Raw genomic sequence first — 25,205 nt, forward strand, 5'->3', positions numbered from 1 at the left:
TGATCACAGTTGACAAAACTGCCGGGATCCAGCTCACCAGCTGGTGAAGGACACCTCGCTCTGAGACAGGGCGTTCTCTTGAATTCCTCACAAGGTATCAGAGCCCCATTTTTTTTTTTGGAGCTGGGAGGGATAAGAGATGACAGATTTTGGTGACCTTCTTGTTCTACAGGTAGGAAAACAGAGGCCCACAGCTGCACCTGCTGAAGCCCCCATGGTCTGGTCCAGGAGCCATAAGCCGCCAGTGGCTTCTGAGCACGTAAAATGTGGCTAGTCTGGGCCGCGTGCGGTGGCTCACACCTGTTAATACCAGCACTCTGGGTGACCGAGGCAGGCGGATCATTAAGGTCAGGAGTTCGAGACCAGCCTGGGCAACATGGTGAAACCCTGTCTCTACAAAAAAATACAAAAATTAGCTGAGTGGGGTGTCACACGCCTGTAATCCCAGCTACCCAGGAGACTGAGGTGGGTGGATCACTGGAGCCTGGGAGGCAGAGGTTGCAGTGAGCTGAGATCGCGCCATGCACTCCAGTCTGGGTGACAGAGTGAGACCCTGTCACAAAACAAACAACAAAAGTGGCTAGCCTGAATTGAGATGTCCCTCCTGTATAAAATACACACTGAATTTTGAAGAGAATGCAACAAAAATGGAAAATAGCTTGTTACTGTTTTTGTATTGACTAAGTATTGAAATGACAAAAGTTTTGGATATACTGGGTTAAACAGATGATTACATTAATTTTCTCTGTTTCTTTTTATGTTTTTAATGTGACCACTAAAAAGATTAAAATTTTGTATGTGGCTCCTGTTACATTTCCACTGGACATCACTGGTCTAGATAGAAAGGTGAAGAAAGTGAGTTTGTTGAATGCCTCCTGTGAGCATCATTTCAAATGCAACAATGAACGTGCAGTGCGCCCAGCATCCAGAGGTGCTCTGACAGCAAGAGACGACAGACATGTAAAGAGAACCACACTACTGTACAATACTGTGGGATGGCCGCACTACAGCAGGCAGGAGCTCTGCCATCACTCACAGGCGCTGCGCACGGAGGCACGGGGAGGATCTACTGAAGCACTGGAGAAGGAGTCGGTGTTTGCCAGGGGTATTTCAGGCCTGGGAAAGCGTGGAGGCACAAAGCAGGCAGGGCCTGCTGGGAACGACAGGTAGTTTGACTGCTCTAGCGTCCAGTCAGACGCAAGGTGGGGGGCAGTGGGCGGGGCCAGACTCTAAATGCTTGTGTATGGGGCTTGGACTTTATCTCCCAAGTGATGGAAAGCCATGGGAAGGCTTTACACAAGTGAGTGCTGTGGACATCCTATTTATGTTTCAGAACAGGTGTGCTGGAAGCCGTGTTGAGGCTACACTGGACAGGGTATGGCCGGAAGCAAAGAGGCCCTGCTAAATGCAGCTGCAATGGCAGCAGATGACTGGAGACACATTTAGGAGGTGAGGGGGAAGCAAGTGAGGGGAAAAGGTCTGCGGATATTCCCAGGTCCTGGCTCAGAGGCGCAGGAAAGCAGGAGCACAGGACAGAGAAGTGAACAGGGGCAAATGGCAAGGAATGAGTCCATTCTTTTTAAAAGTGAAGTAGAGACAGAAGTGCCTGCCTGTAGAAGTCCAAAGTGGGAATGTCCAGTTGGCCAGACTGACCCTAGCACAGACGGAGCTGGACAAGGGCCCCAAGAGACAGGTTTGGTTCAAGGAAGAGATGATAAGACAGTTGATGGCAATCCCAGGGAAATCTCAGTATTTCCTGAGGGGGGTGGGATCAGGGGAGCAGTGGGAGACACTTGAGTAAAGTGTCAGCAGAAGAAGTGACAAGGAACACAGGAGACGGATCAAAAGGTTGATTCCTACCAGCCAAAAATCACCAGGAACCTGGCATGTAAACAAAGTCAGGTTTATTCAGCTGACTGCAGTAGGAAGAGCAAGGTCCCAAGGGATGTCTTGATAAGAAGGAGTTGAGAGGATCTTGAGACAGGATTTGGGCTGGTGCCCAACCTCCACACCCTGACAATGCTTGTTAGCGCCTATATTTCAGAGAACAGCCATCCTATTGGGTATGAGGTGACATCTCATTCCGATTTTGATTTGCATTTCCCCGTTAAGTAGTCATGTCTGACACCTTTTCATGTACTTCCCAGCCATCTATATGTCTTCTTTGAAAAATTTTCTATTTGGGTCTTTGGCCCATTTTTAATTGGGTTATTTATTTATTTTTTCTATTGAGTTATATGAGTTCATTATATATTTTGGATATTAACCCCCATTAGAAATATGGTTTGCAAATACTTCCTCTCATTTCATAGGTTGCCTTTTTTTTTTTTTTTTTGAAATTGTTTCCTTTGTTGTGCAGAAGCTTTTTGTTCGATGCAGACCCACTTGCTTATTTCTGCTTTTGTTGCCTGTGCTTTTGGTTTCATATCACAAAAGTCAAGGCCAAGGCCAATGTCAAGGAGCTTTTCCTCTCTGTCTTCTTCTAGGAGTTTGGCCTTGTTAAGTTTGAGAGTCAAGTAAGCAGCTGAAAATACCACCAGAGCTTAGAAGCAAGTCTCGCACACACTGCCTCTAAAATACATCTGAAATCTGACCATCCAAACTACCATCTCTCACCTGGGATATGGCTGTCGTTCCCTTACAGCTCCATTCCCCATACAGCAGCTATGGGGAATGTTTAAAACATGAATTGGCATATTGCTGCCCTTCATGCTTCGAAACAAGGATCCCAAGTCCAAACCTCCATTTACAGGATCTACATGATCCAGCTCTTCGAACCTTCTCTCCCTCTGCTACAGACATGCTGGGCTTCTTTATTCCTCAAACATCCTATACTTAGTTACTTATCAAAGCGAAGCAGCACTGAAACCGGCCTGCATGACCACAGCTGGGGCTTCGGCATGGATTCTGACTGGAGAGAAGGGCAGTGCCTGAAAGCAAGGGGTGTTGACGCCCAAGACTGTGGGTGCTCACCGGGGGCAGATAAGCGCTGACATCATTATGAGTGACCACCCGGCAATTCATGTTACTCATAGATATGATCTACTGGGAAGAAAGATTTGTAAGAAATCCTGCGATAGGGACTTTGAGGGACTTCAAATGCCTCCTGTTTCTTCTACTTTTTTTTTTTTTTTTTTTTTTTGAGACAGGCTCTTGCTCTGTTGCCCAGGCTGGAGTGCATTTCTTTTCTTCCAGGAAATTACCTTCTCTAGGATTGGGCAGATGGCTCCACTTTCTCTTGGGGAAGGTCTTGATTATGTCGTAACATAAACATAACTAAAATAATGTTTCTCTTACCCAAGGCTGAAGGTAATGGCAGTCCAAAGATATAAACATGTGACCTTAGCCCAAAGAGAGTCTCTTAAAATCAAAATGAGAGTTCATGCCAGCCATTTTGGAAACATTACATAATGTGAGTTACATTTCTACTTTTTAGAGACATTTCAGTTTAATTTTTCTGAGGGAAGAAAGATAATAAGAAGGTACATTAATGTTCCCTGACCCTAATTCATGAAATATGCACTGGCCTTCAAAGTCCCTGATTTAGTTTCTCTTTAAAAAAGTACTTGTTCATTGTCTCTTTCCCATAAAAGGCAAGAAGAGGACAAGGGTGGGCACTATCTCCACTACTATTTAATATTGTACATGTAATTATAGGCAATTCAATAAAATAAGAAAAATAAATAGAAAGTAGAAGTGTTGGAGAAGAAAAAAAAGGTGCTGTTATTGCAACTGATAATCATCTGTCAAAGAAATTCCAAGATAATCTAATAAAATATGCTTAAACAAAAAGAGACTTCAACACAAGAGCAACATACAAAACCAACATCTTTCCCAACTACCAATATTTTTTAAAAATCAGAAAATGTAATGAAACAACAAGATTCCATCTACAGCAGCAACAAAACTATAAAAAATACTAAAATAAACCTGAATATAAATGTGCAAGCTCTATGAAAAAAAACCTATCAGAGTTCACGGAAGAAAATTTAAAAAGACCTGAATGGTAATATTCCATTGTATAAATGTACCCCAAATTAACCTGTAACTTCAATTCAGACTCAGTTAAAATTCTAAAAATAATTTTTATAAAGTTGGACATGATAATACATTCAGAAAAGTATAAGAATAGCTAGAAGTCTACACATTAAAGATATCAAGTCAACTTATAATGTCTCCATCACTACAACAGCATGGAAGAGTACAGAAACAGACAAAATGGAGCAAAGAAACAGGGTAGTAAATTCAGAAACTGAACTATCTGTAGAAAAGATTTTGGCTCAGTGTACGATAATGGTAGTATTTCAATTACGTAGGAAAAAACATGAATTATTTAGAAAGAGTTGTTGGGAAAATTATCTCTACATTTGGAAAAAATAAAATTAAATTCTTGTGTTCCACTGCACACAAGCACACACACAGTTTTCCAGATGAATTAAAGATGTCAGTGTAAAACAAAGCTATGAAAGTGATAGAAAGTAGGAGCATATTTTATAATTTCCAGGTGGAGAAATTTTCCTAAGTAGGAGACAGATTTCAAAAAGAATAATTTTGTTATTCTTCTTTGTTAGAGAAGTTTTGATTATGTAAAAATTCAAACCTTTATATAAAAAAAAATCAAAAACAAATGATAAAAGTGAATAAAAAGACAAGCCACAAATTGGGAGAAAATCTTTGCAGAACACATATCCAATAAAAGAACAGTAAACAAAATACACAAAGAGCTCTGAAAACTCAACAGTAGGAAAACAAACATCCCAATTTAAAAATGAGCAAAGGAGCTGGACACGTCACCAAAGAAGACATAGAGATAGCAAGCAAGCATTTGAGCTGGGCATGACAGAATGATCCTGTAATCCCAACCACACAGGAGGATGGCTTGAGCCCAGGAGTTTGAGACCAGCATGGACAACATAGTGAGACCTGTTAAAAATATATATACATTTTAAATTTATTGATCCCAAATTGGTCAATATGGTAAGTCACTAGGGAATTTCAAATTAAAAACAATGATGGGTATGGCTAAAATCCAAAACATTAACAACACTAAATGCTGACATGGATGTGGAACAACGGGAACTCTCATTCATTGCTGGTGAAAATGCAAAATGGTATAGCTACTTTGGCAGACAGTTTGGTGGGTTCTTACAAAAACTAAACACTCTTACCACATCATCCAAAATTGTGTTCCTTGGTATAGTCCCAAAAGAGTTGAAAACTTATGTCCACACAAAAACTTGTACATGTTATAGCAGTTTTATTCATAATTGCCAAAACTTGGAACCACCAATATATATTTTAGTAGGTGAACAGATAAATAAACTGTGGTACATCCAGACAATGGAATATTATTCAGTGCCAAAAAGACATGGAGGAACCTTAAAAGCATATTACTAAGTGAAAAAAGCCAGTCCAAAAGGACTACATACTGTATGATTCCAACATATGATATTCTGGGAAATGGTAAAACTATGGAGACAGTAATTAAAAAGAAGCTTGTAGGGGAGGCAGGAGGAAGGCACGAGCAGGCATAGCACAGAGGATTTCCAGTGGGAAGCCATTCTGTTTCACATTGTAATGGTGGGTACGTGTCAGTATACATTTGTCAGGATTAACAGAATGTCCAACATCAAGAATGAACCCTAATGTAAACTATGAACTTTAGTTAATAATAATGTATCAATATTGTTTAATCAGTTCTATCAAATGTACCACACTAAAGATGTAAATAATAGTAGAAACTGTGTAAGTGGCTGGGGGTGGAGGAGGGTACGTGGGAGCTCTGTACTTTCTTCTTACAGACAGGAGGTCTTGCTATGTTGCCCAGGCTGGTCTCAAACTCCTGGCCTTAAAGGAACTCTTTATTTTCTGATCATTTTCTTCTGTAAACCTAGAACTGCCCTAAAAATGTCTATTAGTTTTAAAGACAGGCTGTAAAATATTTGCAATGTACATAATAAGGATTACTAGTCTTTAAAAAGAATAAATTCTGATAAATAAAAAAGAAACAGGCAAACTAATTAAAATGGGCAAAGAATAACACGTAATTCACAGAAGAATAAATACAAATGACTAATAAACCTATGAAAAGATTCAAAGGACACTGAAAGAAATGCAAATTGAAAGTACAATGAGAGATACACTTTTTACTCTTTCTTCGTCCTGCAGATAGACAATAAAACATGAAATACATCCAGTGTTCATGAGGATGGGGAGAAACAAGCCCTCTTCTATCCTGCTAGTGGGAATAACTTTTTTTGAAGATAATTTAAAATAATATCTTGATCAAAATTTAAATGTATATACCCACTGATCCGGACATCCCATTCATGCACACAGAGATATATGTTCAGTGGAAACATTACATACAATGCCAGGACAAAATTGAAAATAACCTTAGTAGAAAAATCATTAAGCAAATTGGGATTTAGCTATTCCACGAAAGATAAAAAAGCCATTAAAAAGAGTGAGAACGATGTGTACTGACATGGAAAGAACTTTATATTTATACATATTCTTAAGTGAAAAAACTAGAAGAAAACATGTACAGTATAATCCCATTTGAGAAACACATATTCACAAACTAAGACTGCAGTCAGTGTTGGCCAGAGGAGTGGGACTGAGAGGAGGGAGAAAAGCTCAGTTGGGTGGTGGTAATTTCTTTTTTTTAACAGCCATGTACAATTTTCTATCTTTCCTACTTAATTTTAAGCTCTGTGAAAGAAGAGAGCACGTCTCAATGGCTGTGTTTCAAGTACGCGGCACACTGATGTTCAACAAAAATACATTGAATGCATAAGAATTGAGAATATTAACACAACTTTAATGGAAATAATCAAGGATATGCCAAAAAGACATATCATCAAGAAGGTTTATTGCAGGGTTAATTATGAAAACAAAAAGTTAAGAGCAACCCAGTTAATTAAGTAAGGCACGCTGGTATGGTAGAACTCTATCCAGTTGTTAAAAAATAATGCCATTAAAATAGAATCTCAAGAAACGGGAACATGTTCAGAATATGCTGAGAAGCTAAAATAGCAAGCTGCAAATCAGCATGTGAAATATTGTTTATGTATACATTTTATATTTAGAGAAAAATTTGAAAGGACATACACCAAAAAATTAACAATGATCACCTCTGAGTGATTGCTTCCGGGTAACTGGTTTCTTTGCAATTCTCTCTTTCATACCCCTCGCCCAGATCCCCCGTATTGGGCTCCGCAATGATCATGTACTACTTTTATAAATAGAAAACAAGGCTTTATTTTTAAAAATCTCTAGAAATTTAGCTCTGCAGTTTAGATTTTTATATGACTTCTTTCTAGGGGCCTTTAGATGCAGCCCTCAGCTTTTGGATACTGGCTCTGTGCATTCCATTCGTTATTAATACAACTTGTCTGTTTACATCTTAGCCATCGATACTCTTCAACTTCTGTCTATCTGTTGAACTGAGACTTTCACTTGCTAAAACTAATAAAGAACATTCTGAGCAATCATATATTAACTCTTTGGGAAGAGAATTCTCTTTTTTAAGAGATGGGTCTATTATTTGCTTTCTGGGCATTTGAATTCCATACTTGTTTTTAGGAACAAATTGTGTTTGAAGGTAGGGGACTGTGTGTATTTCTTACTCTCTTTTGAGCTCCTGAAAATTTAGGGTTGTTTGTTGTCCTTTTTTAGAAAAATCGAAGACGAAGGCTGAATAACTTCCGCAGTTCCTTTCACGCCTATGCTGAATGAGGTCCATTTATTCCATGGGGCCCTCTTTAAAAGTATACTGGCTCAAACCAGAATCCTTGCCTAGCTGAGGCTTCGGCAGGAAGAAGTTGAAGTCGAGTGGCGGAGTAGTTCACAGGTATGGGGCTAGGCCCCAGGGCAGCAGCACTTTGTCTAAGAACAGTGATCACAAAGTCAGAGCTGCATAATCTCATCATGAAGGGCCATCTGACATTATTGAAAACAAAGTCATTATTACGATAACTTTAACAGTCTCAAGCCTGGAAACCACTCACAGTCTAATTCAATAAATAAGCTACTTAAGTATAGAAAGTCACAAGGAAGAACAGATTTTGTGTCATATTAGTAAATCTGATTTTCATTAATGCAAGATGAATGTCTTCTATGAAACACTTTCCTATCATATTAATAACATGATAGCAAACAGCATTCACAGGTTGCTAGGCAACACGAGGACCCTCTAATGATCTCCTCTGTTCTCGAGAGGCCACAGAAGGAAGATGCCAGAACTCTGAAGGTAGTTCCCATTTCTCGGCAACTGTTTCTGCTGGAAGACCACCATGGGGCGGGAAGGGAAGGGAGTTAATGATTCCATTTACCATGGCAAATATATACCACTTCCCTCTTTCCTCTTTTGCACTGCCTTACTATGTGGGAGAACAAGAATTGAGAAGAGGGCTTAGATACAGGAGGTCAAGAGTTCTCAGTCCATACCTTCTTTCCTGCACCCAGGTAGGCAACAGGCTGCTGTGAAATCAGGCTAGGAAATGGAGTGGAGGCCTTGAGGTTGTTTGCTGAGCCTCGTTTGTTGGAATCTGCTCAACCCCCTGCCATCCCTCTCTCTTTATGGGGGTAGGCCCCCAGCAGTCATGCTGGGACTTCATGCCAGGAAACAGGGAACGTAATTTGATCCAAGCATTTCAGTTATGGATTAATGTGCAACAACCACTCCAAAACTCAATAGCATAGAGCAACAGCCATTTTATTATGCTCACGATCACTTGGCTCTGCTCCATGATGACAGGGGTATCAGATGGAACAATGAGTGACTGGGAGACACTCAGATGACTGGGGCTGAAACCATCTGGAAGCTTCTTCACTCACATGTCTGGCACCTGGGTTGGGATGACTTGAAGGCTTGGCTCAGCTGGGACACTCTGCTAGAGTGTCCTGTATGGCCTGTCCACGTGGCTTGGGCTTCCTCACAGCATGGCGGTCTGAGGATGGTTAGACTTCTTACATGTCAGGCCAGGAAATTCAGAGGGAGTATTCTAGCAAAAAAGTTGGACACTGCATGGCCTTCTATAAGCCAGTCCCAGAAGTCACATGGTCTCATTCTGCCAAACTCTATTGGTAAAAGCAAGCAGTCATAAGCTTGCCTAGGTTAAAGGGCAGGGGACATACACCTGACACTCTTTCTGGGAGGAGGGCCAAATGGTTTGCAGTCATAGTTTGAAACTGTCCCACCAAGCCATACCTATCAATCACTCTCCAAGGAAACTGGAGTTGGGACCAAGGTGCATCTGGATAATTTCTGTGGGTTTTGGGGCTTGTAACGTAAACATGGGAGCTGTGGGGGAAAGCAGAGGAAGTCAGTCTGCAAGAGAAAGAAGCAGCCACTGCATGGTCTCTCCTCTCCCTGCCTTGTCTGTCCTGCTGTGGTTCCTTCCCCAAAGCCAGTCTTATCTCTGCCCTTTGTCCTGTTAGATACAACCATGAATCTTCACAATAGATTTTCCTTTTTACCTTAAATCTATAGCGTTGGTTGATTTCTGTTTCTTGCAACCAGAGTGTTAAGTAATTCAGAGATTATCAGATACTTTTTCAATGATTGTTGATATAAATATGATTACTTATATAAGCTATTATCGCCTATCACCCAGTTTCAACAGTTAATGACTCACAGCCCATGTCATGTCATTGCTAGCTCCTCCTACTCTTCTCCCTCCTGGGTTATTTTGAAGAGAATCACCAGACCCTTCTCATTTATTAACTTTTGGCATTGACACCTTGCTATGATAAAGGAAGTTTTACCTTTTTAAACACAAACCCTCACTTCTCTCTCTCCCAATTTCCCAAATAGTTTGTATCACAGTTTTTTGGTTAAATTTGAATTCTGTGATTACATTATTTTAACAATGCAAATATTAATCACAGGCTTTTCTCGTATAACTTTTACCTTTTCTTGGAATTAATAACTGCCCTATTTTTCTTAGTTTTCAATGTATCTAGTACAATTTTTTTTCAAAATGTTCCAGCAGCTCTGTAAAGCACCCTTCAAAATTATTTTCCATGTAAATATATCAAATAATCCAAGTAATTAATTGTGCCCAGGACCCCTCCCTCCTCTCCTCTCTGGCCCACCTGGCTGTCCTCTTGGCAGCTGGGACTGCTCTGCACTGCCCCTCAGTGCCACAGCCCCTGCCTTACTCCTTCTTAGTTTACAACTTCGGTTGCTTCTCAAAAATAACTCCCTATTATGAGAATTTTAAAGTATGTTTAAGTTTGAAATATACCTAAAATGAGCTCCCCTCATCCATTACCCAATTAAAAGTTATCAGCTCATGGGCAGTCTTGGGTCATCTCTAGTTCCTTCTACCATTCTCCCTCCTGGGTTATTTTGAAGCAAGTCTCCAGACATTTCAGTATGTATCTCTAAAAGATAATGGTTCTGTTTTTAAATATATACATATATATCTGAAATACCATCTTTACAGCTAAAAAAATTAATCATAATTCCTTATCATCATTAACTCTCCAGGTTTCAAATTTCCAATCACCTCATAAATTGCATAGATTTTTGTTTTACAGCTTATCTGAATCAGGATCCAAATAGGTTGATATGTTTTTAAAATCTATTCCAATTCATAGGCCCCGTCCCCCACCACTGCAAGTTTTATTTCTTGCAATTTATTTGTTGAGGGAATCAGGCTGTTTGTTACATAGTTTCCCACTCTGAATTTAATATACTGCATCTCTGTGCTTTACATGTTTCACACGTTCATTTATCCTCTCTTTTCTACATATTGGTGGTAGATCAACAGTCCTGGTCAGACTCAGGTTCAGTTTGGCTTGTTTTTCACAGGTGGTGTGTTTTCCCACCAAGGAGTGCATACGGTCTGCCTGTCTCCTTTTCTGTGTCAGCAGCCACTGATGCTCCATACCCATGTCCATGATTCTCTAGGGGTTTCTGGAAAATGATGATATTCTAGTACCATTTCTCCTTCATTTATGAGCACTGATAGTCCTCTCCCATTGGTTCTTACTTGATGGATGGTAATTGGATTAGTCCATTCTTGCACTGCTATAAAGAAAGACCTGAAACTGGGCAATTTATAAAGAAAAGAGGTTGAATTGGCTCACAGTTGCACAGGCTGTACAGGAAGCATGTCTAGGGAGGCCTCAGGAAACTTTCAGTCATAGTGGAAGGCAAGCAGGTGTGTCTTCCTGGCCAGAACAGGAGGAAGAGAGAAGAAAGGGAGGTGCTATGTACTTTTAAACAAGCACATCTCATGAGAACTCACTAACTACTACAAGAACAGCAAGGGGAAAATCCGCCCCCATGATCCAATCACCTCCCACCAGGCCCCTCTTCCAACAATGGGGATTGCAATTCAACATGAGATTTGGGTGGGAACACAAATCCAAACCATGTCAGTAATAGAATTATTGTTCGGAATTATTTCCTTTCAGAACTTTGAAGACATTGCCTCATTATGTCTTAAGTTCTGAGGCTGCTATTCAAAAATCTGATACCAGTTTGATTCTAGTTCCTTTTTAATTGACCTGCTTTACTCACTGGAAGCTTTTAGGAGCTTCTCATTATTCCTGGAAGATGGGGAGCAATGCAGAACTATGTATTATGGGCAGGCCACTGCTTCATGCTAGGGGAATTCACTCAGCCATGAGGGATAACTTAGGACAGGCTGTATAAAGAATCCGAGTCTTGGGACAGCCAATGGGAGGCAGAGAAAAGGGCTCTGTCTTCTCTGGCCCCTTCCTATCCACAGAGAATTACACCATGCATTTCTGCACTGCATCATGTGGCCTCTTAGGAGCCAGATCTTATGACCTGTGGTGTAGAATTTTATCCAAGTCCAGAAGTGGAAGGAGGATCCAGAACCACTCAGGGAATCCAGCGAGGCTGAAAGTCTGTGGATACATCCAGTAAGTAACTGATGTTTAAGGAAAGCTTTTTGTCTGCCCAGGATCCCTCCTGACCCCCAAGCATTCTTGCCCCCTGGCCTCAGGGCTGGGACATGGCCATGCTGATGGTCTAAGTGGGCAGACACATCATGGGAGCCAGACTGTTTGGAGTCCTTCCACAGGAACTTTTCAAGGTGGCACTAGGGAAGAGAGGGTGCTCTGTCCTCTAAATAGCAAGCTGTAAGATGCATGAGCCTGGGACTCCCCATGATTTCTACCATCGGGGGAGGCCAATCCCAGAGAAGGAAGCAGGGACAAAGGGCCAACGGTGTTTCAAATCCTGCCTCCAGCGCCAGCCCTGCACTCCTCGGTTTAGCTGCGAGAGACACGAAAGTCTCCTCCCAGTGTCCACTGGTTTCAGCTGGGCTTCTATCACTTGAAGACAAAAGTTCCTGACTAACGCTTACGACCAAGAAAAATATAAATAAAACCTTTAAAAATGCTTTATCCAATAACTTCTTGAAAGGAATGATTTTTTTAAAAAAACTCTGAAATTAAAAATGCTTCTCTGCTTCATATCTCTTCCTACTTAGCGTGCTGCAGATTGAGCTGTTGCAATACAGGCCTAAGTTGGCACTTCAATCCAGCACATAATTGGAAAAAGAGTGGGGTCACGTTCGTTCATGTGTCAAATCCTCCCCAGGGCTCCAGCAGCCTTGGAGGCACCCTGCATAAGGTCCACGGGCAGATCTGTCCTGAGGGCAACGATTCACCCAAGAAGGGACGTCCTTCCTGGTACGAGAGATGGTTTGAGTTGGGAGCCTGAAAAGCCCAGCAGATCCCTGGTAGCCAGTCCATGTGAATATCCTGAATGAGTTCTAGCACTGGTCAATTATCACATGCAGAAAGCCTACAGCTTGCAGGCGCCGTTTGTCAGCTGGGGCTGCTAGTAGCTGGGAACTAATCATTAAGTCTGCCAAGGAGCAGAGAAGCCTTTCTCGCAGCAGCCTCACGGCCTCCAGCGTGGTGTACATTTTCCTATTTCACTTGGATTTGCGCCTAATGATTGAACTATAGATTATTAATGCTGTGAAGCTCTGGGATCCCAGCGTGACTGTGCTGGGCTCTATTCTGCCCTCAGAGCCTTCAGCACGTATCCTGGCCTGGCAGACAGTGCCCCAGCAGCTGTCAGAGCCGCTGGGTCCAAGAAGGTACCGTGGGATCCAAAGAGTGGCTCCTATTAGCAGCTGCAGGGTCATCGTTGGTGGCATTTGGTGCTCTCTTCTCCCCAAATTACTAGAGAGAATGAATAATAAGTCACAAAACACAACTTAAAGTTTGCGAAGAGGGTGACAAAAAGTATCTTTTTAAAAGAGAAGCAAAAATGGCTGAGGCCATGCTGGGGCTCTGCCATCTGTCACTGTGCACAGCTGTCTGGGTGTGTGCTGGGGACACCGCTGAGCAGCACACACAGAGCCAGGCTGAAGACGTTTGGGGCCTGCAGCAGTGCAATCCCAGGGCAGAGAGAGGAGCTGTGCAGCCCAGCAACTGTGGAACAGTCCCTCCAGGGGTGACTCTGATCTGAAAGCTTGTCCTTTAGTTTTCAAAGACACCCCAGGGAATAATTATAAGGCCCCTTTTACAGATAAGGGAAATAAGGCTTAGAGGAATTAAGAGACTTGCATAAGAGGATGGGCACAGTGGCTCATGCCTGTAATCCCAGCACTTTGGGAGGAGGCAGGCAGATCACTTGAGGTCAGGAGTTCGAGACCAGCCTGACCAACATGGTGGAACCCCATCTCTACTAAAAATACAAAAATTAGCCAGGCATGCTGGCTCGAGCCTGTAATCCCAGCTACTCAGGAGGCTGAGGCATGAGAATCGCTTGAACCTGGGAGGTGGAGGTTGCAGTGAGCCAAGATCATGCCACTGCATGCACTCCAGCCTGGGTGACAGAGTGAGACTCTGTCTTAAAAAAAAAAAAAAAAAAAAAAAAGGCTTGTATAAGAGCATCACTCAGCAAATTCTGAAGGACCCTCACTGCTATGGTTTTTTGAGATGGGGTCTCACTCTGTCACCCAGGCTAGGGAGTGCAGTGGTGCAATCTTGGCTCAATGCAGCCTCTGCCTCCCGGGTTCGAGCGATCCTCTCACCTCAGCCACTCGAGTAGCTAGGAGTACATGCATGCACCAAGACACTCTGCTAATTTTTTTTTTTTTTGTAGAGATGGGGTCTCACTATGTTGCCCAGGCTCCTCTTGAATGCCTGGGCTCAAGTGATCCTCCCCCCTCAGTCTCCCAAAGTGCTGAAATTACAGGCACGAGCCATCACACTCGCTCTCATGTTGAAATTTGATCCCTAATGTGGCAGTGTTGGGAGGTGGGGCCCAGTGGAAAGTGTGTGGGTAGTGGGGGCAGATGCCTCATGAATAGCTGGTGCCATTCTTATGGTAGTGAGTGAGCACTTGCTCTGGAGAAACTGAATTGGTTCTCACGAGAATGGAGTCGTTCCCTCAGGAGCAGTTTGTTTTAAAGCCAGAGTGACCCTTGGCGCTGTCTTTGCAGGTCTCCATTTCCCCTTTGACCTTCCCCACCAGGTTATGATGTAAAATAGCGGAGAAGCTCTCACCAGAAGCCATGGTCATGCTGCTGTTGAACTCCCCAGCTTTGCAGAACTGTGAGCTCAATAAACCTCTTGTCTCTACAAATTACCCAGTCTCAGGTGTTCTGCTATAGCAACACAAAACTGACGAAGACACCCACGGTGTGCTCTCTCCTTTTCACTCATGTTACTCGGTTTGGTGAGAATTAGGACACTCCCTTTATGCCTAGAGAATGAACTTAAGGCTGGTATAATGTCAGAACCAGGGACTGGATCCAGGTTCTGACATGGATGCCATTCCCATCATTGCTACACAGAAGTGTCCAGTGGGTACCATGGGCCTTGGACAGAACGACCATCTGCCATTGGAAAGAGCAAAACGCCCTCTGGTTGCCTGCATTGCAGCCTACTGAATTGTGGGGATACAAAGAAGCAACAAACTTGGGGTGTAAATCTCTTAGCCTGCTCAGACTAATATAACAAAATGCTATAGATTGGGTGGCTTAAACAACAGAAATGTATTTCTCACTATTCTGGAAGCTGAAAGTCCAAGATCAGTGTGATAACATGGTTAAGTTCTGGTGAGGGCTCTCTTTCTAGTTTGTAGATGGCCACCTTCCTGCTGTGTCCTCACATGACACAGAGAGACAGACAGAGAGAGAGAGTCAGAGAGAGAGAGAGAGAGAGAGAGAGACATCTCTCTCTTCCTCTCCTAAGAGTCCCATCTTTATGATCTCATTAAATCTTAATTACCTCCTAAAGACCGTATGTCCAGATACAGTCACATAAGGGGTTAGGGCTTCAACATATACATTTGGTGAGGGGACATAATTCAGTCCACAGTGTTGGGGCTATAAGTAAGGCTATCAGTTGGAAGCCAGGCAACAGAGAAGTTAAACAGACTAATGAGATACAGAATAACTCAAGAAATGTTGGTTGGCATGGGTAGGATGGTATACGTAATATGGGGGCTTTGCCATGTATTATTAGTCTGGAGCTGTTATACAATATATAATAAATGCATACTAAAATTTGAAAAAAAAATGGTACTTTAACAATGTTGCTCCACTGTTTTCTGGCTTGCATTGTTTCTGATGAAGAATCTGTTGTCATTTTCATCTTATTCCTCTGTAAAGAATGTGCCCCTGTCTTTTGCTGCTTTTAAGACTTTCTCTTTATCATGGGTTTTGAGTAATTTGATTATGATATGCTTTGGTGTAGTTTTCTTCATTTTTTTTTATGCTTGAGATTCATTGAGCTTCTCAGATTTGTGGGTTTTCATCAAATTTGGAAAAATTTTGGTCATTATTTCTTTAGGCCACTTGAAGTTGTCCCATTCCTCACTGATACCCTGTTCATGGTTTTATATTCTTTTTTCTCTGTGTGTTTTATTTTGGGCAGTTTCAACTGTTATGTCTTCAAGTTCACTTACCCGTTTCCCAGCAAGGTCTAATCTGCAACTAATCCCATCCAGTGTAGTTCTCGTCTCAGACACTGTCGTTTTCATCTCTAAAAGTTTGATTTGGGTCTTTTCTATGTTTTCCACATCTTAACTTTTTAATCATGTGGAATACAGTTATACTAACAGTTATAATAGCTGTTTCAACATGCTTGTCTGCTCATTCTAACATCTGCATCAGTTCTGGTTGGTTTTGTTGACTCATTTTTCTCCTCATTATGGGCTGTATTTTCTCGTTTCTTTGCCTTCCCAGTAATTTTTTGATTAAGTGTCAGAAAATGTATCATTTTATGTGTGGAAATATTCAGTATTTCTATAAACATTCTTAAACTTGTTTTCAGATGTAGATAAGTAACTTGGAAAGCATTTGATGCATTCATGTCTTGCTTTCAAGATTTATTAAGTGGGACTGCAGCAATGTTTGGTTTAGGACTAATTATTCCCTGCTACTGAGATGAGTCCCTTTTGTGTACCCTACCCATCGCCTCATTAATCTTAAAGTTCTCAAGTCTGGCTGGTGGGAACAGGCAGCGTTCCCAGCGTTGCGTGAGCATTAGACACCGTCATGCTTTTTCTAATCCTTTTCAGTGGTTCTTTCCCCTGTCTTAGGCAGTTTTCTCGCCACATGGACTGATCAGTTCTCAACTGAATGCTTCCAGGGGAGGCTTCTGCACATCTCCAAGCTTCTCTCTCTGTGCAGCCTTCTCCTTTCCAGTACTCTGTCCTGACAACTCCACCTGCCTTGGTCTACCCAGACTCTCAGCTCCCTCTCCTCAACTCAGGGCTCTGCTTGGGCTCCACTTCCCTTTGCCTGGGAACTCCCTCAAGGCCGTTAGCTGGATCAACCATAGGGTTCACCTTCTGTTTCCCATCTCTCAAAGATCACTGTCCTTCATTGCCTGATGTCTAATATCTTTTTAAAAAAATGTTTCTTACATTTTGGCAGCTATTTAGTTGTTTCATGTGGGAGGGTAAGTCTGGTTCCCCCCAAAAATTGAAAAAAGTTATTGAATTCCACAACATCTGCTTCTAGGATTTTGGATAAGGGTTTTGTGGACCCGTATATTATTAGAACCATCATCCTCACTGGTAGTAGATATAAATACAAACTCTGAAGAGTCTTCTTGATAGTTTTGTATTGGGGGGCTGACTTCTGATCAAGGTTGATTAGTTAGCTATGAGAGATATTATAGACTGTTTCAGCCAGCCACACTCAAGATACCGTGTAGCATGATTTAGCCAAAATATCACAGGCTGGGAAGTGAAAGACTACAGTTTCCAGACTCATGTCCAGTGTAGGTTCTACATGGGACTGAGTTTCATCCAGAGAGACGGCCCAGTGCAGGACTTGGACGATGGACATGAACACCATGAGGTGGAGACTCTGCCTCCACCCCGTGGAACAACCTGAGGAGGTGGTTCCACTGCATTTCTTGCTTTTGCTGGCAAGCCTGGCTGTGGCAGTATTTGGTGTCAGCTGTAGCAGAATCCCATGGGGGCAGAAATCAGGGTTTAGTGTACCGATTTTGCTGGTGTGGATTATGCCAGAGAGGATTGGTCGTAGAGCTGGCAACTGTTGTGGCAGTTTTTCAGTTCCACGAATTCCTCACTGTGGCAGAGACTGGCTAGGCCTGCGGGGCCATTTTCTGAATTTTTCGTGGAAGGCAGGCTGAAGCCTGCTCCTCCAGCCCATTCAAGGAATTGCACAAAGCACCCATTACTGGCAGTACATTGCTTTCTGTTGAAACTAGCTAGAGAGGATTTTGCTGTCTGCAATGGAATTCTAGCGGAGAGACGAACCATGGTACTCACAGTGTGGCTGAGGAAGAGGAGATGATCTGGCCCTGCCCTTTCCTGGTTAATGTGTGCATGCTTTGCCAGGCTTTGCAATCTGTAGTTTCTTTTGAACAATCCATTAAATGTTCATGTCAATTTTGTGGGGGGTTAGTTTAGTTAAAACCAGAACCAGATACACAAAAGCTGCAGTAGGTTCCAAAGTTAACTAATAAGGGCTGGGTGTGGTGGCTCATGCCTGTAGTCCCAGCACTCTGGGAGGCCGAGGCAGGTGGATCACCTGAGGTCAGGAGTTTGAGACCAGCCTGGGCAACATGGTGAAACCCCGTCTCTACTAAAAATACAAAAATTAGCAGGGCATGGTAGCTCATGCCTGCAATCCCAGCTACTCAGGAGACTGAGGCAGGAGAATCACTTGAACCCGGCAGGCAGAGGTTGCAATAAGCCAAGATTGTGTCACTGTGCTCCAGCCTGGGTGACAGAGCGAGATTCTGTCTCAAACACAAAAGCAAAAACAAAGTTAATTAATAAAGTTGACCCCTCCAAGCTGTGACACTGTCCCATTACGGTATGTTGAGGCCACGTAGGATGCACAGCTGTCTTCCATCTGGCTCAAGAGGGCACCCATGTGTGTGCTTTGAATACTAATAAAACACAATTTCTCTCTTTTTTTAAGATAAAATTATAAATAGAAGTTGTAATATTTTCTTCCTCCACACATGAATTATCCTGGGCATCTTCTGAGGTATTTTATCAGAGAAGCAAAATTATTCTCATGTCCCAAACATAATTATTATTATTATTATTGCCAATCGTCTTATATAGGTAAATGATGAGTCAAACACAACAACTGCTTTTTCTAAAGAATGGTCATTGCATGATGGAAAACCTACTCCTATTTGTCCTGTATGAAGGAAATTTGACAGAAAGTCAGGAAACTGATTCTGGTCCTATTGGTGCCACTGTCTCGGTTGTGGCACGTGGCAAGCCCAGCTACTCTGGTTCTCCCTTGCCTCACCTGTACGAGACAAGTGTGTGGGGCTGCAGTTAGGGTTTGCCTGGCACCTGGGTTCCCAGGAAGGAGAGCTGTGCTGTCTGCAAGCTTGCTGCAGATCTTATTTCTAGGAGCAAATAGCAGTTCCCCTTCAATTCTTTTCATCTCATAGTGCAATCATCTAAAATAGTTACTGGGTAGTGGGATTAGGTATAGATTTTATATTCTACTTGGCATTTGAAATATTTTTCTGCATTCTCTGTAATAAACACACATTGCTTTTGTAGTGGAACATTTTAAAAATTAAACAAATACGCTTAATTAAATAGCCCTCAAAAAGAAACCTACAGAGACTCAGGTGTAGGAGGGAAAGAAGGAGAATGCTGCACCTGTGACTCCCAACTGCTCAGGTGGCTTCAAAGCGTCTCTTTGCAATTGTTAGTTTGCCATAAAAAATTTAGGCAGGCAGGCCAGTTCCTTCTCATGGCTCAGTAGACTGAGAACATGGTTTCTGAAATGCATTTATTTTCACAGTTCCAACAACAGTAAAACAACTCCGTTGTTTCTTGGAGTTTGGTGAAGAGGTATTTATATTAAAGCAGCTTAGTGCCTTAAAGATAACCACGGCTCATCAGCTATTATTTTAAACTCATAATCACCTTCAACCACATGCTGCCAGATGAGTATGTAATGAAATGGAGGAAGAAAATCTATAAAGGACTTTAACTCCTGCTGTACAAGTTTGAAAAGAACGGCGATTTTTCGAAGATGTGCAGAGGGACAGAAGTCAGTTCTGAACATACCAGTCAGTGTTCCTAAACCCCAAATCAAGACTGGGGCTCTGACAACAAGACAGGATGTTAGTAATCAAGGTAGTCTTGATAACTCTGGTAGGGAAGTGCCAGGCTGCCTGGGGTTGGCCAGCTGAGCCTGAAACAAGTATAAGGATAGGGTGAGATAGAATTTTTATCTCACTCAGCAAGGCCGAGTGTCCCTTGTAAGGCCTGCAGAGTGACCAGGTGCCCCAGAAAGCTTACCTGTTCCACCCCTTCTCCCACACCAGCCCCCACCCCACCTGTACACCTTTGGTACATGATCTGGAAAGAATGTTTTCTCAGTGACCCCACAAAAGCAGGCACAGAGGGAAATTACTTCCTCTTTCTCCACTGGGCCTTCACTGAGCACACATCTGTTAGCTTCCACATCGGCAGGTCAGAAACTCGGATCCAAATGGGGCTGGCGATTAGCATTTTAGGGAACAATTGTTCATAGATGCTGCGTCCAACACACCCACTCCAAATTCCATGAATGCGACTGGCCTACAGCAGCACCGTCCAACACAGCTTTCCACAACAATGGAAATGCTCTCTTCTCCGCTGTCTGATATGGTCGCCACTCGTCACATGAGGCAGTTGACTATCATAGTGGACAGTGCAGGTCTAAAGTATTAGTGATTATTGACAATGCATGAAACAATGTTCCAAAGCAACTTTTAAAACTATATGGCATTAGATTCTAGACATACTTTACAACTCAAACAGCTCATAATTTTACATTTTAAATGATATTAAGAACGTCTTTGGCTGCTTTGGGTGCCCAGTGGTTTGAAATGAAATCATTTTTAAGTGAAGCTTATATGGAATCATCTGATCCATCCTTTTGCTATAAAGTGCCCTGGGAGGTACATTATCGACTCTCATCTTAGCACATTTATTCTAAGTAAAGCACAAGATTTCTCACTTATTTAATTATTGATAATGACCTCTCTCTAAATAAATTTTTTTCTTAGAGCGTGACTCTGAAAACAAGCATATTCAATGTCATATGTAATCCCATATAGACACTTTTAAAAATAAGGTATAGCAAGCACATATACGAATGCAATTTTAAAACATTTGCTCATTTAGATTATTAAAAGAAGCACTGCATTTTCTTAAATCTGTATTAATTTTGGAGGGGGAGGGAATACTGCATAGAAGGCTGGAAGTGTTTCTGTCTCTCCATAAAGGCTAATATTGACGTATAGCGAACGTGAACACACGAGCTAAGGTCATTACAAAGCTCTGCCCTTGTACAGTACTTTACATACTTTTAAAAAACTTTTTGCACTTGTACTTTACTTTCCATCAACATATACTTTTATCCCATGATGTGGGAAGATTTATCATGGATTACATCTCCATTTTATGGGTGAGGAAACTGATGCTCAATGAGATTAAATGGCTTGTTCAAGTTCACAAAGCTGATAAGCAAGAAGTCAGGAATGTGACCCCACTGTTGGTCTTAGTCTAGTGTCCTTTCCACGCTAAGGAAAGTGAGGATTTGCTTTCACCGATTGTACGAGTTTCAAACTAAATTCTCTTAGGATATATACCAAGTGTGTACAGGGGCACAGGACAAAGAGGGTGGTCGGGGTGGCAGCTAAGAAGACAAGGGCGGGGGCTATGGATAACTGGGAGGTGGCAGTGGTGGGCTCACCATACGATATTTCTTCGTTTTTATAAAGCTTGGTGAAGAGTTCAGTTTTTTCCGTAATATTGCAGACATGAGTCAGCAGACGTGTGTGAATTGTGTCTCACACTATATGATTTGTCTCATGTATGGTTCACATTTCAGCACGGTCTTCCGGGATGCAGGGCCATCCCTGTGCTGAAATTGTCTCCCCTGAGTATTAATATGTGATTTAAATATACATATTTCCTTTCAAATACTGAAACACTAGTTTTCTTGTATAGCCAGGGAGAATGCCAGCGCCTTCCTTTGCCTGCCTGGAAAGGGCGAGGTAAGGACTGCGGGAGTGCACGTTGACTAAGTGGGGTGGGGAATCCTGGTGGAGAGTTACCTGTTAATAGACACGGGCTCCCACCCTCACCCCCAACTTCAGATTGATGTTAACCAGGGCTCAATTTCCTCCCTCATTTCTTACATTCTCATAAACAAAAGCCTTAAACATAAAACGAAATCTTGGCTATTCGAGGGGGATACTCATGTTTCTTTCATTCATTCATGGGCACTATCCCTCAGGCAAAGATTCTCACTAACACTAGTGAGACTGAGGCACTTGAAATCAGAATTTATACATTCCTGATACCTCAAAACCATAAAAAAATCTCAATCCGAGCCTTTCTAATAAGTCCTAACATGATATGCCAAGTGATATTTTCATGGTAAATGCGGTGAATGTTTAAAAGTTCACACTTCATGCAGAACTCCGTGTGTTCATTCCTCTGAACATTCATTTTGGACTATGCAAATGGGTGAGTCTACTTTTCTTCCACACTATCATCTTTGGCATGAGTATCTGAGAAGGGACATGTGCTGGCTATAATTTCAGGGCAGTTCAAACATGGTCTCACCTTTCATCCCAGGAAAGGTTAGTTCCACACAAATGCCATAATGGAGAGATGTGAGGAGGTGACATATGCTAAAAAAGACCCCTAGTTTTCATCAGAACAGGATTGCCAATAAAAACGGACACATGTTGTGTCCAGTGGACTTGGGCCTCCTCCTTGGTCTATGCTTCCAGATCTAAGGTTGACCATCTTGGGAACAAGTAAGGTTCAAAAATTTGAGTTTGGTCTCATGGCCTGTGGAATAGTAGCAGAAACGTCTCTGGGTATGGATCTGCCTGTTGGAGTAAGAAGGCCGAGGCATGATCAATGAGGAATCCCCAGAGTATGTGAGCACACTGACCTCGATTGCCTTTTATGAGGGCAGAGAAATAGCCTGTAATTGAATGAGTGGGAAGCAAAAGGAAGAGAATGGATTTTGATTTTTAGCAAATCATTTGGGAAGGATTCTTTGCGAGGCTGGTCACACAGAACTGGCACGATCTGAAGTGAAACAGATGGGCAGGAACCCTTACAGAGTCTAGAGAGAGCAGGTCAGTGGCCTGGCACACAGCCACAGGGAAGCGCAAGAGGGATGAGGTGGATACTGGGAGAATTACCATACACCACCTTTCAGGTATGGACCAAAAAATTGAGAAACTGGAGTGGGCAGTCATCATTCAAGAAGATTTTGATAAGTCTGGAAAAACAAGTACCTGGAATGTAGTGTGCAATTTACCACTGAACATAGCAAAAGGCTGCTGAATACGGAAGCACAGAAAAACATTTCGAAGTCATGATTAAATGATTCCAACTGGAGTCAAATCAACAAATTAGGGGGCCACATGGGCTGGCAGCATCCTGCTTTGCAGCTCCAAAGACAGATAACACAAGGTGGCTTTCCTGAGGGAAGAACTTCTGGAGCCTCACAGCTCAAAAAGGTAATGGCAGCCTTTTAAAGGGCTGCTCAAATCCCATTTAGAACATTGTGCACAGCAACACTCAGCCACTAAATGTAGGCCACTGGAGTGTGTGGGGACGTGTGGAGGCGGTGGTGGCGCGGGCGTGAGGACCGGGCTGTCTGAGGGCAGTCTTTGAGAGCTGAGCATGTTAAGATGTGAAAATGAAGCAGACTCAAGAAAGCCGGGAAGACACGGGACAGGGTTGTTCAAGTCCCTGACAGGCAGCATCTCAGGAAGCCACCTCAGTTTCCACTCTCCTCTCCACCCACAGCTCCCATTTCCCCACTTCTCCACACCCTCGCTGAAGTTCCTTTCGCCCCCAGTGTCCTGAAGGAGGAGCATTTTCAGCAGGGCAGAGGTGCTGCCATTCTAAACACTGCCAAGGGACTTGGCAGGCGGGGGCACTGTGAGGTTTCGGAGAGGTGGGTGCAGGTGTGTGTGAGCGTGTGACTGGGCGTGTGAGTGTACATTATGAGTGCTGTGAGTGTGCATGAGTGTGTGCACACGTGTGAGTGTGCATGAGTGGGGCCTGTGGGGGCATAAATGCTTTTAAGGGGAAGATTGGGGAAAGGAAGATTTTTAGTAACATATTTGTGTGACTTTAAATGCTGGTTGGTTCAGAAAGCAACAAATGATATAAAATTGGCTCTATTCTTTTTCCAAAGTAGTAAATCAATCAACTGATCAAATTCTCTCTCTCTCTCTCACACACACACACACACAAAGCACGCACACACACAGAGTCACCAATGGATTAGTTCTCTCACTCTATTCGGTGCCAATGGTTTGTACTGGCACTCAGAGGTAAAAACAAAGAATAAAATATAGGTGGAATCTAAGCCAGCCTGGGCCGCAGACCCTTCGCTTACTGTGGTCCCGTGACAGCTGTCTGCCTGTGCATCATGGCGGCTGACGGCTCGGCCGCCACCTCGTGTCCCCATATGGTTCCAAGTGAGCCCCTCGCAGGCAGCCAGGGTCTGCCCGGGAGGCCTTGGCTACCACAGCAACATCTGACCCGCAGGGCTGCCACCGTTCCCATTGGCACAGCTAGTGCCTGCGCTGTTTTGGCCCTCGATGGAGTGAGAACAGATAGGGGAAAGTGGAGAGGAGGGATCCAACGGATCTCTCTGAGTGTGGGGAGGAACTGATACTGAAGTCATGCCTGACTTGCAGAACAACAATGCAGCTGGTTAACTGTCAGCCCTCCCGGCAGCAGCGAGCACTGAGGAAGGTGCCCCAGCCGTGGTGGATGGAAGTGCGCAAATGAAATGTGCCTGGTCTGAACAAGAGAGGTTGCTGATGCTGCCAAGGTCAGGAAAACAATGGGTAATCATATCGCGGCCAAAATCAGCTCAACCATTCACCCTGCTTGGAAAGAGCCTCGCCAGTCGATCTGACAACAGACAGGGCAGGAGTGCTGGTCCAAAAATTAGCACTAGGACCTGGCAGCGTTTCATGGCACTTGAAAAGAACGTGGCCGCAGCTGCACGTACCCGCTAACACCCGCCTGGAGTGACTGACAAGGCACAGCGGTGCTCTCAGAACCTCACTTAGAAATGACTGGCGGCCATCTTCCTGTCCCTGCTCCTTTCTGAAAGATGTCTATTGGCCCCTCCTGATAGCCGGTGTCACCCCGTCTTGCCATCCCAAACACTCGTCACAAATCAAATTAACTTTTGAAATTATTACTCTTGTCAGTTAACAGCGGCACCCCCTGTAATAGTCTCAAACTCACCAAGTCTGTTTCAGAATCACCTCCTATTTAGGGAGAAACAAAACAGGTAGGGCTTTGAATATGGTCAAATGTGAAAACTTTTTTTTTTTTCCCAGAAAGTCTTAGCATATCATTCCCCACCAACCAAAATCTTTCTGTAACAAACAACTGATTCTCCCCTAACTCAAATATTTTGGGTAAGGTTTACCACAACTATAAAATCCTATATATAAGTGAAGGAGCAAATGAATTCATTTTAAAAATACTTGTGGTTTTCATTATTTAAAATAAGTATTGGAGCCAAGCCTACAAGGAGGAGGGAAAGCTCATGATTTCAAATTTTGATACTTATCAAAATGTAGGTTATATTTGAAAGCATTAGGAAGACATCCTTACACGTAAAAGGTTTCAGGGACTAAGTACTCTTTCTGAAAAATAAAAATAAAAATCCATTCATGATAAGAACGCT

General features: G+C 42.8%; 1 protein-coding gene and 1 long non-coding RNA gene across 6 annotated transcripts in view; one reads left to right on the forward strand and one right to left on the reverse strand.

Moving 5' to 3' along the window:
- Window positions 1-25,205, reverse strand: part of CFAP61 (cilia and flagella associated protein 61) — a 303,360-nt gene that overhangs the window by 28,327 nt on the left and 249,828 nt on the right. The window lies entirely within an intron of this gene.
- Window positions 11,811-12,395, forward strand: LOC108580674. Its single transcript, XR_001892087.3, has 2 exons — window positions 11,811-11,904; window positions 12,234-12,395. It is a non-coding gene; the product is annotated as an uncharacterized LOC108580674 (long non-coding RNA).

The sequence above is a fragment of the Papio anubis genome, chromosome 16 (genome assembly GCF_008728515.1).
Source record: "Papio anubis isolate 15944 chromosome 16, Panubis1.0, whole genome shotgun sequence".
Lineage (NCBI taxonomy): Eukaryota > Metazoa > Chordata > Mammalia > Primates > Cercopithecidae > Papio > Papio anubis.